Below are 16,327 nucleotides of genomic sequence, written 5' to 3'. Positions count from 1 at the left end.
TAATGTAAGGAATATTCTGAACAGCCTAAACAACAGCAAAGAGAGCAAGCATGTACTCTAGAAAAATCTTCAAGATTTATTTTACAGACAAATACATATGTGGTAATCAAGGTGATTTATCTGGTGTGCCTTGATTGAAGAAATATGACATATGTGGAAAGAGCAATTACAGATTACACCAATCTCTGAAAAGCAATCTGTACAGTAAGTAAATAATAGATTAAGATTGGGATTTAAATCGGAACAAGCAAAACTTAATTGTAACCCAATTAAAAACATAGGATGTAAATATGAAAAGAGATTAGTCATCAAACATGGGAAAATAAATGTATACAGTGGGAATAAGTTAGAAAAGATAAATGAGTCACATTACAAGGACTCAATATTTTAAAATTCAAATTATGTAGTGAATTTCCTTAATTTTTCCTCTTTTTTTTTTTTTTGCTCCCAATACAATAGAATATCAGTAATGGCCTGTTGGGGTTTTTAAATGCCAAGATCCTACCTCATCCTAGCATTTCTCATATCTAATACTACACCCAGCATTGTGCCTACAACATGTTGAGTGTTCCATTGATGCTTATTGTTTCATACTTGGGTGTGGAAATCTAGTGTATGAAGTCGTTTTTCTGTTTTAAAGTTTGCCAGTGATTCTCTTGAGTTGAGACAGGTAGCAATGTGATACAGTACCGGGAGGTATAAGATGGAGACTCTTTGACTTTATTGCTTCTGACTGTGTACACTTGGGAATATTACTTAGCCTTGTTAGGCCTCAGTTTCTTCAGCTATGATCTACATGTGTAGAGATTGGCATGAATACATGAGATTCTCCATGTTAAGTTCTAAGCCCAGTGCCTGGTTCCAGTAAGTGCAGAAGAAAGAAATGAGGGAGGGAGGGAAGCAAAAGGGGAGGAAGAAGGCAGGAGAAAAGAAATGGTGGTGTGGGGTTGGTGGAGAAAAGAGAGGAGACCTCTGGTAGTGGTTAAGGCTTACTGTCCAAGTCAAGGTTTTCTTGCTTTTGTGAGTACATTATTATTATTATTATTATTATTATTATTATTATTATTATTATTATTATTATAGTAGAGGTTGCCATTCTGCAAAGCAGTTCAATGTCACCCTTTCAACATTCTAACTCATCCGTCCCTATCCAGTGCTTCCCTCACTTTGCTTAATTTTTAAGATATGTATTGAGGTTTTTCTCTCCTTTGTTTTTGCCATTTAACAAAGCAGTTCATATATACAATGCAAATTTTCTCTTTTGTGTGCTGTGTATACCTGTCCTGGAACTTGAACTTAGGGGCCATGAAATTTATTTCATCAGATTTATTTATGTTTTATATATACCACCTAGACGTAGCCTGAATGTAATTTTTTATTATTTTATTTATTATTTGTTATTTATGATTATTTTTTACTGTACCTGCATTTTGACTGAAATCTGTCTCAAGTAAAGCATAAATTTTTCTGCTTGGGCTATTATTTTGGCAATCAAAAAATTTCAGATTTTGGAGCACTTCAGAATTTGAGTTTTTGGATTAGGAAAATTTAGCCTAGATAGGCAGCCCAAGGAATATAAAAGTATTATATCTTGTAATGAATTCAATTTGCGTTTCTCTAATGACTAATGATGGTGGGCTTCTTTTCATGTGCTTCTATGTCATATGTATTCTCTTTGGAGAAAAGTCTATTCCTTATCTCCTTTTAACTTGGATTGTTTTGTTGCTGTTGAATTATTCCTATTCTGTATATTAGATCCTTATCAAGTTATATGATTTTTCAAATCATAAATGTACATCAAATTTACATATCTGAATTTGCTCTCATTTTGTGACATCTCTTATTTTCCTTGATACTATTCCTTGAATCACAGAAGTTAAAATATTTGAAGTCTACTTTGAGTTTTTCTTCAGTTTCTTGTCTTTTTGGTGTCATGCTTAAGAAACCATTGCCTGATATGCGGTCTCAAAATTGCCTGTGTTTTCTTCTAAGAAAGTCACAATGGGGCTGGGAAGGTGGCTCAGTGGTAGAGTGCTTGCCTTGCATGCATGAGACCCTGGGTTCAATTCCTCAGCACCACATAAGCAGAAAAAGCTGAAGTGGCGCTGTGGCTCAAGTGGTAGAGTGCTAGCCTTGAGCTGAAGAGCTGAGGGACAGTGCCCCGGCCCAGAGGTCAAGCCCCATGACTGAAAAAGAGAGAGAGAGAGAAAAAGGGGGGGGGAGTTACAATGTTAGGTTTTGATATTTAGGCCTTGGATTCATTTTGCTTTACTTTTTTGTGCATGGTGTGAAATAGGGTCTAACTTCATTGTTCTGCATGCCCCTAACCCATGTGTCTACTGGTCATTTGTATTCTACATCTATTCTACATATCTAAAGTGGTCATTTGTCTCTCTTCTTTTCCCCTATTCTGCTGTGTTTCTCAAAACATTACTTGTCCTGGGCTCCCTTACCAACTGACTGAGGGTTAAACTGAGAGCCTCAATATGCTAGGCGAGCAAGCTACTGGGCTGCTAACCCAGTCCATATACCCGTGACTTTGAACAGAGATTAAATGCAGAAGAGGGAGGTGAACACATCCAGCCACTGAAACTGAAGTTTCTGGATCATTTTGGCAACTTAAAATTCTTTGAACCATCTTTAGTTCATATGCCTTTAAACAGTATCAGCTGATTGGTGGCACTGCTGGAGGAATAGAGGACAGGTAGAAGGCCAAAGCTAGAGAATTTCTGTCCTCAGCCACATAGTTGCTCAGGAGACATTGTGTTGCCTCTGGTTCCATGTTACGTTAAATAACTCTTCTCCTTGTGGTTCCTGGGGGTGGTCCCGCCACACTTCCTCCTAGGTGGTCCTATTTCCTGAGTTCTGGTTAGAACACCTAGTCCGGTTGTTTCCCTAGTCCTAGATTGGGAGCAGTTCCAACTGTTGCTAACCTCTGGACTATTGCATATCCCTTGCTGACCACTCAGTTCTCTCAGAGCCTATAAATACTTTTACTAAATTCTCTCTGTTAATAAAAACTGGAAATAGTTCTGTTTTTCGTTATTAAGCTTGACTGATAAAATATCTAACATATTTTATCATAGACTTAAATAGTTGCAAAGGATGTTATTTTCAGTGTATGGTAATTACTGCCCTTTCAAAATAAAACATATATGCATATTTCATGCAAGTTAAATAATGTAGAGATTTGAGATCATTGCCATCTACTTAGAAAATACACAGACAAGATCCTCACCAGCATCACATTGTTTTTTCCCCACTTCTACTTCTTTGCAATATATTTTAATTTTTCATGTTTTTATGGTTTAACTATCCAATTAGTCATACTTGATTATTTCTCAGCAGAAAAATAAGGGTATATAATTGAAATGGCAAATTGTTAGCTTCCTAAGTATATTAGTTTCTATAAAAAAAAAACATTTCTAGTTTGAGGAAAGGGAGGTATGGCTCAAGTGTCAGAGCACCAGGCTTGAGAAGAAAAAAAAAAATCCAAGCAAGAACATGAGTCTCTTAGTTCAAGCCCCAGTGTCAAGGCTTCAACTCAAAACAAAACAAAATTACCATATTACAGAATTGATGAAAACAGCATAACAACTACAATTTTCCATAAATACCTAATATGAAAGTGAACTTCCTTACTTTCAGGAAGGGTTTTAAGGATTGGGAAATCAATTCTTTTTTTTTTTTTTTTTTTTGGTCCAGTTATGGGGCCTGAACTCTGGGTCTGGGCACTGTCCCTCAGTTCTTTAATTCAAGGCTAGCACTCTACCACTTGAGTCACAGCGCCACTTCTGGCTTTTTTTTTTTCTGCTTATGCGGTGCTGAGGAATCAAACCCAGGGCCTCATGCATGCAAAGCAAGCACTCTACCACTGAGCCACCTTCCCAGCCCTCAATTCTTTTAAGACCATGTATGTCCATAGAACGGTTTCATGTCCTTCTGGGATATATGTAACACTGCATCTTGTGGGAAACTGCTTGATGAATCATAGTCTTTAAGAACACCGAGGCAAGCCATCCTAAAAGTCACTACTACCAGTCTTCCAGACAAATCAAGGTGATTGGCTCCCACAACTTAATGAATTCGCTGCAAACACAAGAGGAAGAACAAAGGGGATGGGAAGGCCACAGGGCAGGCTACAAACCGACTGGGATGACTTACAATATCTGAATTCTGAATCATGCAAAGTGATGCCCTGTCTCTTCTGGTGCATCAGCTTTCTCTTGATGGGAAATGTGTTTACAGCACAAAGTTGAGGGCTAAGTGAACAGGCTCCTCGGCAGCAGGATAGTGCCTGGAGCCATACTTGGTTTCTTTGGTATGCACCTGACCACAGCTATAGCTTGCCAATTAAACTGATAAAAATCTATAGAGTTTATAGTACAGTTGACACGTGGGCCAGAATGAATGCTATCAATGAGAAGCCTGTTTAAAAAACCTCGCGCATAACAAGTGCTTGGTAGAAATTTAGTGTACTGTGGATATATGACATCCTTGGTCCTTCTACCCCTCCCCCAATATAATGAAGCTCCATTCTTTTATGTCTAACATATTTTGCAAGCTCTTGGCTTCTAGATTTTAGTTTCATTTATCCTCTTACTTCTTTCTGTATTTCCCAAAGCAGAATGAATGTTCTTAAGTCATAACCAACTACATTTCTTCTGGTTGGAAAACCAGTACAGGAAAAGTGCTGAGATATTTACTCACAGAACTCTTGAAGACACGAGTATGGGCTGAGGAGGTTGGAGCTGTCCTTCCTTACCCCCAACTACAAACCTCTCGTTTTTTTCCTCTAATATCCCCCACGTGTGTGTGAGTACGCGCATGCACGCACGCGCATGCATGCACACACAATTTTGCATCACTTTATGTGTGTATCTTAATGAGAGTGGATAGTTAGGGTTAACACTGCCGTTAGAGAATATATGGAGATTCACTTTACAGGTAATGCTGAACTATGAACCCAAGGCATATTGTCCAATACAGAGTCTCAATAAAATATAAGAAACTTCCCATTGCTCCACATTCTCATCAGTGTCTGATGACTTGAGTCTAAACCATGGAATTTGCCAGTATGAAAAATTCAAATTTAAAAGGATAGAAAATCCACTGAGTGCAGTGGCTAATGCTTGTAATCCTAACTATTCAGGAGGCTGATATCTGAGGATCATGGGTTAAAGCCAGCCTGGGGTAGGAAAGTCTGAGATATTTATCTCCAATCAACTACTAAAAATCTGCAAGTGGGGCTGTGGCTTAAGTGATAGAGCACCAAACTTGAGCAAAACTAAACAAAAGAAAAGCAAACAGAAAAACCTCAGGGGCAGTGCCTAAGCCCAGAGTTCTGGCCTCAGGACCAGCCAAAAAAAAAAGGGGGGGGGATAGAAAATTCAGGTGGAAAGGAACTTTGTCTCTTGTACTGGCGTTTGAGCTTAGGGTTCTACACTCAGGTGCAGTGTTCTTTAAGACATACCCACAACCATATTTGCTTGTGTTATTTTTTGAAAAGTATCTAACATTTATACTAAGACCAGCCTAAACAAAGGTCCTCCTATTTATGCCTCATACATATCTGAAAGGATAGGTATGTGCCACTGTTCCCATCTGTTTATTAGCTGAGATGGGCGCTTGTGAATTTTTTTGCTTGGGCTGGCCTTGAACTGCTTCCTGAGTAGTAAAGACTTAAATAAGCTTATTTACTCACTCAATTTAACCAACATTTATTAGCACCATATTAAATGCTGAGGATGGAGATGGATTAAGGTCAGTCCATGTTCTCAAGGAACTTACACTCTGTTTGCGAAGCACACATGAACAGACAATGTGGGTGATGAATATGATACTGGGCACAAATGCAAACTTGCCATAGCATTGAAGGAGGAGAGAGAAAAGAACACATCAGACATTGGAGCAAGGGATATTAGGATATGCACAGTTGATATTTTGCATCTGACTTGTTTATTTTTAAATTTTGGTTACAACTTCTTAAACCCTATACTCGGGATTTTATGTTATATAATAGATAAAAGGAAGGACCAGAGGATTTTTTTAAGGAAATGATTTGAAGTTGTAGTCTAAAAAGAGAATGCCAGTGGAGAGTGGATGGGCATGAGTGAAGGCAGGGAGGCAAGTTAGAAGTCTAGCACAGTGGAAACTCAGGATGATAAAGGCCTGACTTGGAGGCAGGGGTAATGGAGATAGATAGAAAAGTAGTGAATGAGATTCAGGAAATCCCATTGACAGAATTAAATGGTAGAGCAGAAGTGGAAAATAATGGAACTGTCCACATTGTGACACCCAAGCTTCTGCCAAAGTAGGGATATTCATTCATTTGTTCAATCAGCTATATGTGTGTGTGTGTGTGTGTGTGTGTGTGTGTATGTATGTATATGTATACACACACATATAATATAGCTGAATGAGCATGGAGATATATATATATATATATATATATATATATATATATATATTGCTGATTGAACAAATGAATGAATATCCCTACTTTGGGGCATATATATAAGCATATATATATATATATATATATGTCATGTAACAATGAAACAGACCTTATATTCTCTTATATCCACTGTTAGCATGCTACATAACTCTAGGAGATACTATTTATAGTGCTTGTATGTGGAATATAATAGGAATGGTCTCTGGTTTAAAATGATGTGGTCCAGACTCTATATCAACAGTTGCTATTATTAAAGAACTAACAATAGGGTAGTGGGACAGAGAAAAAGTTAGAACTGCATCCTGGGCTTTGGGAGCGTCAGTGGTGCCCCTTGCCTTTCCTGATTCCCGAAACAATGAATTGGGCCCCTTGGACATGTTGCCCTTGAGAGGTTTATGGAATCCTCAGTTGGAAGCATCTGTGAGGCTGTAGGCCATGATGCATTAAAAGCTTTTCCAGGCTTTCCCCATACACATCTCATTGCGTAGCTATACCCAGTTTCCTAGGATGTGCTGAGAAGAAACTGAGTTTTTAAGGGGTCTTATTACTCTGTTCTTGGAAGGGAACTCAAAGAAAGAGACAAAGCCGCCATTCTGACAGAAAACTTGTTTGTTTTTGTTGGTCGTGGGGCTTGAACTCTGGGCCTGGGATCTGTCCCTCAGCTCTTCAGCTCAAGGCTAGCACTCTACCGCTTGAGCCACAGCACTACTTCCGGTTTTCTAGTGGTTTATTGGAGATTGGAGTCTCACGGACTTTCCTGCCGGGGCTGGCTTTGAACTGCAATCCTCAGGTCTCAGCCTCCTGAGTAGCTAGGATTACAGGTGTGAGCCACCGACGGGCAGCAAGTTGTTTGTTTTTAATGGCTCACAATTTAGCTAATATTTTGTAGTGTTTTGGTTATTGATGACCAAGTTTGTTTCTTAACTATAATTTGGTAATTCTCTTTTGCTTTTTAGTTTTATTCATTTTTAGGCAGTACTAAGATTTGAATTCAGGACCTTGAACTTTGTAGGCAAGTGCTCTACCACCTGAGCCACACTTCCGGCTCGTTTTGCTTTTTTCTTCTTTTCTTTTGAGATATAGAGTCTTGCTCTATGACTGGGCCAGCCTAGATTATGATTCCCGTTTACACTTCTTACTATACAGTAGATGGTAGGACAGATATATATCACCACACCCTGCTTTTTCTGTTGAGATGGGGTCAGGCTGCTCTGGAGCCTGAAACCTCCTGATTTCAGTCTCCCACATAGCTGGGATCAGAGATGCATGCTACCACATTCAGCTTTTGGTTGATTTGAATCTCACCAACATTTTTCCTGTCCTTTGCTGAAATCATGGCCCTCCTGATAAGAGACTCCTGAGTAGCTAGGATTACAGGTGTACGCCACTATACCCAGTGGAGTCTTCTACTTTTTTTACTTGGGCATACTCTCCAAATAAGAAGTTTAGAGAAGTGATCCACTGATACTAAAATGATCAAGGCCACAAAAGTTTTTCACACACTAGAACAATCTTAAATGTGAAGTGAATGAATGAATGAAACCTTTTTTTTTCTATTCATGCAGGTCTAATAAAAGTGAATGCTAGATTGTTTAGACTTTACTCTGTTCAGATATATGCCCTCCCTTTTTCTCAGTGACAAGCGCTAAGCAACTTTCTGTTTTTCTTTCAGTTTTGTAATTTTAACCCTGATCATAAGATACATTCTATAGAAAATTTGGCTTTGAATTGAAATACTTTTGCCAGACCTCTGCCTAGAGGGATTTTTTTTTTTATGATTGAGTTTGTAAACACTAGCAAAACAACGTTTCAGTTTTCAAGGTTGACTGTAGGATAAGTTATGCTTCTTGCGTCTCCTACCTCTGGTAATTCTGTTCTAATTAATTTGCTTTTCACAGTTCAAGTTTTATCACATGCCTTTGGGGAAAGATATTTAATTTTTGTATGAATTGATACCATCAACTTCAGAGAAACCATGGTTAACTTATGAAGGACAATAACAGTACAATAAATTGTGGCACATTGACTAGCACAGTGGCTCATGCCTGTAATCCTAACTACACAGGAGGCTGAGATCTGAGGATAGCAGTTTGAAACCAGCCTAGGCAGAAAAATCCTTGAGACTTATCTCTAGCCAGCCAAAAGTCAGAAGTGGAGCTATGGCTCAAGTGATCGAGTGCCAGTCTTGAGCAAAAAAACCCTCAGGGACAGTGCGCAGGCCCTGAGTTGAGCCCCAGTACCTGCATACACACAGAAAGACAAAATGAGATTGAGCTCTGCAGTTCCCTGACCGTGCTGCCTCATCCTGATACCAACTTTGTCTAGAGAAACTTCTGTTCAGCTCTCCTAGTCATACCAGCAGGATGATAGGATGGGATGGGGTACCAAGGCCAAGGGCATGGCTTCGAGAAGCAGATGAATATTCTCCTTTTTGTAAGTATGTACACAAGGAATTGTGGTTCCAAAAAACCTTTTCTGAGTTAGCTTTAAGGGCTCTGACAAACTTACTGAATTATTTCAATGTTCTCTTCTAGACAAGATAGTCCCTTTAATGTTCCAACTCATTCTTTCTCACTTTGATTTTAGCTCAGGATTTTCTATAAACACTTCAAAGATCTTTGAATTTCGTAGGAGTAATAACTAGATAAGTTGCAAATTGTATATTTTAAGTTCTTGTGAAGATTCAAGATGCATGTAGCCTATTGCAAGCTGGGAGATTGACAATATGAGATGAATTTGTTTAAATCCAGTTTTACTATACAGCCATAGCCTTGCCTGGTCTCTGACTTCAACTACAGTATAATTTCTTTTCTTGCTGGTAGCATTTTGCTTTTTGGAACTTGCAAGATAGCCTTGTTCCTAGAATTTTATAAGATCTAGTATGGATCTAGTATAGATCTTGGAATATTTGCATTTGGTTTTATTTGCATGTATTTTAGTTGAATAGTGGACTATCGGATTTCAACTCTTAAGGGTATATGTTTGGAAAATGGAAACCTCAGCTTATTTGTCTAGGCCAAGGAGAAGGGGATTTGAACAAGAAAAGTTTAATGTAAGGAAGTATTGACTGTCACAGGAGATTGAAGCAATAAGGAACTGACTGAATACAAGTAAAGAGAGTCTAACAAATCCAGAAAATTTGAGCCATCTGCTTTCTCCAGGACTGAAATAGAACAACCTCTCTGCCCACTCAGGGATTCGGTAGAGACTGTCTTTAGCTTTGGTTCACTGGGTGGCAGAGGAGTTATACCCTCTAGGGTACTTTAGAAAGCTGTTCATGGCAAACTGTTTTACACAGCCTAATAGTTGAGAGTGCTGGAGGAAGCTTTTGGCAACTGAGCATTGTAGGATCTTAGTACTAGAGAAGCTCTGTGTGTGTGTGTGTGTGTGTGTGTGTGTGTGTGTGTGTGTGTGTGTGTGTGTGTGTGTGTGTGTGTGTGTGTGTGTGTGTGTGTGTGTTCATGTGCTGCAGAAACCTGCTATGTGAAGATCAGGGAACCAGGAAACATACCTCACTCCTTGCAATGCCTCCTCAATGCCCACTTCAGATAACATGTTGGTGTTACTTTGTAAAGGGAAATATTTAAGGGGCCTAGTTCCATTTTCATGGAATGGATAAAGGTGAACTTGGAGCTGACTCCGTTGATAACTGACTATGGAAGGGAGAAAATGGTCTGGAAGTAAACCAGTGAGTGTTAGGAATGTGGCTGGAGGAAAGAGCTGCCTATTAAAACGCTAACACAGGAGAGTCAACGCAAAGAAGATGAAAGGCTTGTTGCTTAGAAAACTTGATCCTGGCTGGGGTGAAGGAGAAGAAAGTGCTTTCTGGAGGAAAAGTCTAGTCAAGGAAAGCTTGGAGGAAAACATGGAGGGACACGTTGCTGAAAATGAAATCCAGAAGAACAAAACATTTAGAAGAGTGACCTACAACTCTCATCCTCTAGGATTCAGCTAATAGAACCAAGTGGGGCTCCTGTTATTCCATTTTTTCCCCTATTTATTTTTTCTGCCTCTCTACTTTGTAATGAAAATATTTCACACCATGTATATGATATTTATGCACTTTGTTAGATGGACTAAGGATACTACTATACGACTATTTATATTTCTTACCTTAATGTCAGGGTATAAAGATGTGATCCATACATCAGGTTACCTCTCCAAAGACTGCAGTCAAATCTTAGAATCTTGAGCAATGGAATTAGAATTGGATGGCACCTTCTTGAAAGTAGTAGGAAAGCAATTTGACAAAGAAGGATGGTCTTGCTACAGGAAATCTTAAGTTTTAGGGTGTTCTTAGGTGTTTCATCAGAGGCCTCTATATAAACTTTTATATAGAACATTCTACCTCTGCTCATAGATCACAGATCCTACTTCCATAGCCAATTGCCAGCAGCAAAACACCAGTAGACTGAGTTTTATTGCTCTATCCTCTGAGAAACAGCATCAGATGCTTTTCAGAAGTTATATTGGTCTCTTCAGGAAACTAGGATATCATTGTTAAGTTGGTACTCCTGAGGAACAATCACCTAAGCACTCCATAAAGGTGGTTCAGAAAGCTCATATGGCAAGTGCTGCCCTATTTAGGACAACATTGATCTGCTGTAAGTGCCTGAAAATGGCCCGTGGGAATGTTAACAAGAACAACAAGGCAAGGTTTATGATGCTAAGGCCTTCCCTACAAACATTTCATCTCTCCTTACAGCCATGCAAATTATTATGGGTCCACTGACGAAACGGGACAAAAACTGAGCTTAAAACAAATCAGACAGTATTTAACTATAGAAAAAGAAACAAGATGTAAAACACTGTCAGGAAACCTTAGGATCATTAAGTTATTAAGCTAACTGTCTTAAAAGTGTACACAGAAAATTCTTGGTAAGCTCATTTGTTTTTCTCATGTAATCATGTGTAAAAAGAGACAGGAGAAGCCTATTATAGCTTTACATCTACTTTCCTGGTCAGATGACATGAGAGTTTCTTCTACCTTTCTTCATTTATGGGGTTAGCATGCACCCACTGTGTTTTAAGTAAGGGCAGTAGAAGAGGTAAGTTAGACCATTATTCTTTTCTTTTTGGGATTTGAAGTCAAAGCCTTGAGCCACACCTCCAGCCCCACTCACCTTTTCTGATTATGGAGTCTTGCTTCCTGCCCAAGCAATTACTTGGGTCACCATATTTTAGGCCAAGGTAAGATAAGTGCAACACTGCATCCTGTTCTTGGCGGAGAAGTTCCATGCATTTTTCTGTCCAGACTGGCCTTGAACTATGATCTCAATCCCGCTGTCATTGGTGCCCTGCTATAATATATCCTTAAGGAGCTCATGAAAATATTCTGGCACATCCAGAATTATTAAGGGAAAAATTTGTCTACTGAATTACTATTTCATACAGAAAATAAGTCAGGAAGTAAGGGGTGTGGCTCAAGTGGTAGAATGCCAGCCTTAACCAAAAAAGCTAAGGGACAGTGCCCAATTTAAGCCCCAGTACCATCACACACAGAATGTATATGGGAGAGAGACAGACAGAGAGACAGAGAGAGATAATGAAATCAAATGATGTGTGGTTTTTCTTTTTTTGTTTTTTGGTGCCAGTCCTGGGGCTTGAACTCAAGGCTCACAGCTCTTGCTTGAGCTGGGCTTTCTCTCTCACAACTAGTTCTCTTCCACTTGAGCTAAACTTCCACTTCCAACTTCTTGCTGGTTAATTGGAGGTAACCATCTCTCAGAGTCTTCTGTCTGGACTGGCTTAAAACTTTGATCTAAACCTTCTGAGTTGCTGAGATTGTAGGTGTGAGCCACAAGTGCTTGGCCATTTTTCACTTTTAGAAACCTAATCAATATTTCAGGCGCATGCCATTCTAGTATCTTTCTTATCAACTACTCCTTTCTATTGTTTTTTTTCCATTAATTTCATGACTCTTTTCGTTAGGGTAAAAGTTGGCAAATTTCTATAAAACTAGAGTAAATATTTTAGGTTTTTCTCACAACACATAGTACCTGAACATTTGTAGTCCCCTAAATTTGTATTTAATATCATTTTTATGTATCATGGACATTAGGTTTTATTTTTTTAAATATTATGAAATGTCAAAATCACTCTTAACGTGTGGTCTGTATAAAAATAGTCATTAAGGCAGCTTTAGCCCATGGACCATAGTATGACAACTCCTGGTGGAAATGTGATTTTGTCAGCCATTAAGCTTCACTCAATCAAAGACCAAAGGAAAACTTTCCAAAGGTGTTTCTCCTCATGTTACCCATCCAAAGCTTTAGAGATCCCTCAGTATGTTCAAAATTCTCCATTGGTTGTCCTATATGAGCTATGATTTTACCGGGACTTTTCTATGTTTCATCAAGAAATGTGTGTGTGTGTGTGTGTGTGTGTAGTGTGTAGGATTTAGAAATGTGTGTGTGTGTGTGTGTGTGTGTGTGTGTGTGTGTGTGTGTGTGTGTGTAGTGTGTAGGATTTAGAACTGGAAACCTGAATGAAAGAAGCCCAAGTTCTTTTCCAGACATTTTTATTCTCCGGAAAGTCAGAATTGCAAGGAGTTGTCACCAAACAGTTATGTTAAAAGTTATAGTAAAAGAACATGGAAGGGGAAATTATTATGCTTGTATTTCCCAGAACAGTGATGTTTTCTGAAAATTAAACAAATATGTTCTTTTTAATGCAGTTAACATGCAAGTGAGAGGAGGGGAATCTAGTGGGTGATTTGTTGTGCACCTTTTGATGCATTAAAAAAGAAAAGGCAAAAAAGCGCTCAGGCATACTGCAGCATCACATCCACATATGTGGAAGCTCATGACTTTCCTGTGCCCCTATTATTACCATGGGACGTTGGCTGAAGGGTCTGTAAAAAGGTTTTCTTCTTTAAGGAGAATGCTTAGAGCCAAGACACCATCAGTTCCAGGCTCAGTCAGTTCCAGTCCAAAGTGTGAATGCTGGGCAAGAGGTTATTTTTGAAAGGAGACTGAAACCCTGCTGTGCCAGATACCTGAACCGTTGTTAGGGTATTTGGTGGAAAATTTCATTTCCACATTATAAATAACTGTAGGATATTTTAAGAGATTCAAGACTAGTGACTTCCAAGAGCTGCTTATATTAGTTCCACTGAAATGTTTAATGGAGGGAGGATGCCCAGGAAAGCTATAAAGCTAAATTACTGGATGTGATTAATTAAAATAAATAATCTCACCATTGATTCAATTGCCCTTAAAATCTCCAAGCTTTGAAAGCCTGCAGCGTTCACTATTCACTAAGCAAAGCAAAGCAAAGACAAGACAGGAATGGAGACAGAGAGGTTCCCAAGATGAGTTCTTAGATTCAAAGGAAGGGCCTTAAAATAATCTCCCTCCCTCCCTCCCTCCCCCCCCCACACCCCGCGCGCGCCCCTCTGAGAGCCCAGATTTGAAATATGGACTGTTTCTAAACGTCATCAAATTTCTGGGAGTTCCTTGATTCTGTGAACTTCCTGGCGTGGGGCAAGCCATGGAGAAGGTGGGATACCACCCACCAAGGCATTGCTATCTCCTTCTGACCACAGGAAGAATCTATTTCCTGGAGCTCCTCCCCTCCCCTGCAGCCCCCCTCCCCCAGCGAGGGAAAGGGGGACAAAAAAAGCCATGCGTGTGAGTTGTGCGTCCTGCGTGTGCGTGGATGTGAGTGGGTGTGTAAGGTAGGGTAAGGGATAGGCAGCCCCCCCCCTCCCCTGCGCGTGCGAGCTGTGGGAGGCTGGCCGTACCCAGGGTTAGAGCTCTCCCCTGTGACTGAAGCCCATCATTAAAAGTCACACCCTCCGGAGCCAGCTCACCACCTCGCCGAGCCCCGCAGGGAGAAGTGAGGGTTAGCGCCCCCATCTTGGCATGCAGAGCCGAGGGGTGGGGGACACCAGGTGGAAGGCAGAGGTTGGGGAGGGGGTGCCAGCAGGTGGAGCGGACTCTGGCAGCTGGCCCCAGGAAGGCCAGCGGATGGGAGGCCTAGGTCTGCGAGTGGGGTGGGTGGGGGGAATCGGCGGGGAAGGCAGGAGGAAAAATGGGAATAGGAAAGTGGGACGCCTGAGCTGTAGACTGGCGTGGAGGAAGAGAAGAATATACATAAAAGCCCAGAGAGGAAGGACAGAGTGAGATCTGCCCACCCCATCCACACTCCACATCCCGTGGGAAGAGATGCCTGGCTTTCCCCTCGACCTGCCCCGGGGGCGGGGAACCCCCCTTGGGCGGGCAATCCAGGATTCCCCCCTTCTACCCCTCAAAGCACGGTCCTCTGAAGTGCTGCAATGGAGTCCAGGGTCCTCCAGGGACCAGAAGGCCCCTGCTTGGTGCTCCTCGAGCGGAGCGGGAGGGGCGGGTGGCTTCCAGACGCGGGGTGCGACCGAGGATCAAGCCCACCAACCCCATCCAGTTGATGGAGATGCGCGCGCAGCGGTTTAAGATGGGCACCCGGTGGGGATCTAACCACCTTGCTACCGATGGCACACTTCCTTCACACCCTCGCTTCCCAGCTACCCCGCGAGGCGCGGCACATGGCTGGCTTTTATGGTGTTTGGTAAATGTTTTTTTGCAGACATGATGTTTTCAGGCTCGGTAAGGGTGAAACGGTTTGCTTCAAGAGGCAAGGGGGTGCCGCCTTTTATTCTGGGGGTGCCACGGCCTGCGGGGCTTTCCCTGCCTCTGTGGGTGTCTCAGGGTGTCTGATGTGTTTTGGAGGCTCGGAGTTTGAGGCTGGGGGGGGCGGGCACGTGCTGCTCACTCCCTACGGTGCAAGGGTCGCCTTCGCCAGCGTCTTGCTCTGTAAACCACAGAAACCTAATCACGAGGAATCCCAGCCTCCAAAAACCACATTTTAGGCTTAAAAAAAAAAAAGCCACTTTTCCCCCCTCCGCCTTCCTTCATCCTCTTGACCACAAGGTTTTGGGGGATCCAAAGTCGCTTTTTAAACCCACACTGGGTGATACGTACACAAATAAGGAGCCATGGAAGCATTTTGCATCTCTTTTTACTTTTCACGTTCCGAGAACAGCGAGGACGAACGCGAAGACGCCGGATCGGGTCGGGGATGCCCGGCCGCGCAGACTAATGAGCGCGCGGAGCACCGGGGAGAAGCCGCCCTCGCCCCCCGGCAGGGCTTTGCCACTCATGTGAATGACCAAGCTGTCAGTTTCCCCAATTTTGAAAGAAAAAAACACAAAACCCCTCATCCTGGTCCTCTAGGAATGAAGGAATGGATGCCTAAGAAAGCGCACCCCCGAAAGGGCCCGGCCGTCATCCACTGGGCTTCCTAGAACATCTCTATTTTGACAAGCCCCCATTCCCCAGTTTTTGGTGTCACCTAAGGCAGGAAACACCCGAATCCGGCAGGATCCCCCCCCCCCCCCCGCCTCCAGCGGCAGGGGAGGGGTGGGGAGGGGTGGGGGAGGGTGAACAGGGCTGAGAAGTCAGCACCAGACACTCGAGAATTTTCCTTCCCTCCTCTCCTGAAATTACAGCGAAAAGGCACGACCGTCAGTCAGCTCGGCCGGTCGGCTCTCGGGCATCTCAGCTCCCGCCCCGTCGGACTCGGAGAGGGTTCCCCGTCCGGGGGGGGGGGGCAAAAAGCAAAGAGAAAGGACGCGATCCGCCGGACTGGGGCCGCCTGCCCGGGCTTCGGGAGAGCGGAGGCCGGCGCGGCGCTCGCGGGCTGCTCTTCCCGGCCGGCGGGCGGCGGCAGCGGCTACGATTCGCCGCTCGGGATCCGCTGCCCCGCGACTTACCTCCGGGCACCTGAACCCCGCGAAGCGCGCCGGGGAGGAGGGGCTGCGGCGCGCGGGGCCGCGCGGAGGAGGAGGAGGAGAAGGGAGAGGAAGGAGCGGCGCCGGGAGCCGGACTGGCC

General features: G+C 42.4%; 1 protein-coding gene across 3 annotated transcripts in view; it reads left to right on the top strand.

The window, feature by feature from the left end:
* Runx2 (RUNX family transcription factor 2) overlaps positions 1–16,327 on the top strand; it is a 178,376-nt gene that overhangs the window by 42,729 nt on the left and 119,320 nt on the right. The gene's annotated exons all lie outside the window — the stretch shown is intronic.

This window comes from Dipodomys merriami, unplaced genomic scaffold, assembly GCF_024711535.1.
Source record: "Dipodomys merriami isolate MVZ:Mamm:240054 unplaced genomic scaffold, mDipMer1.0.p SCAF_16, whole genome shotgun sequence".
Taxonomy (NCBI): Eukaryota; Metazoa; Chordata; class Mammalia; order Rodentia; family Heteromyidae; genus Dipodomys; species Dipodomys merriami.
The sequence above is the reverse complement of the archived record's forward strand: the minus strand, read 5'-3'. Positions and strand labels throughout refer to the sequence as shown.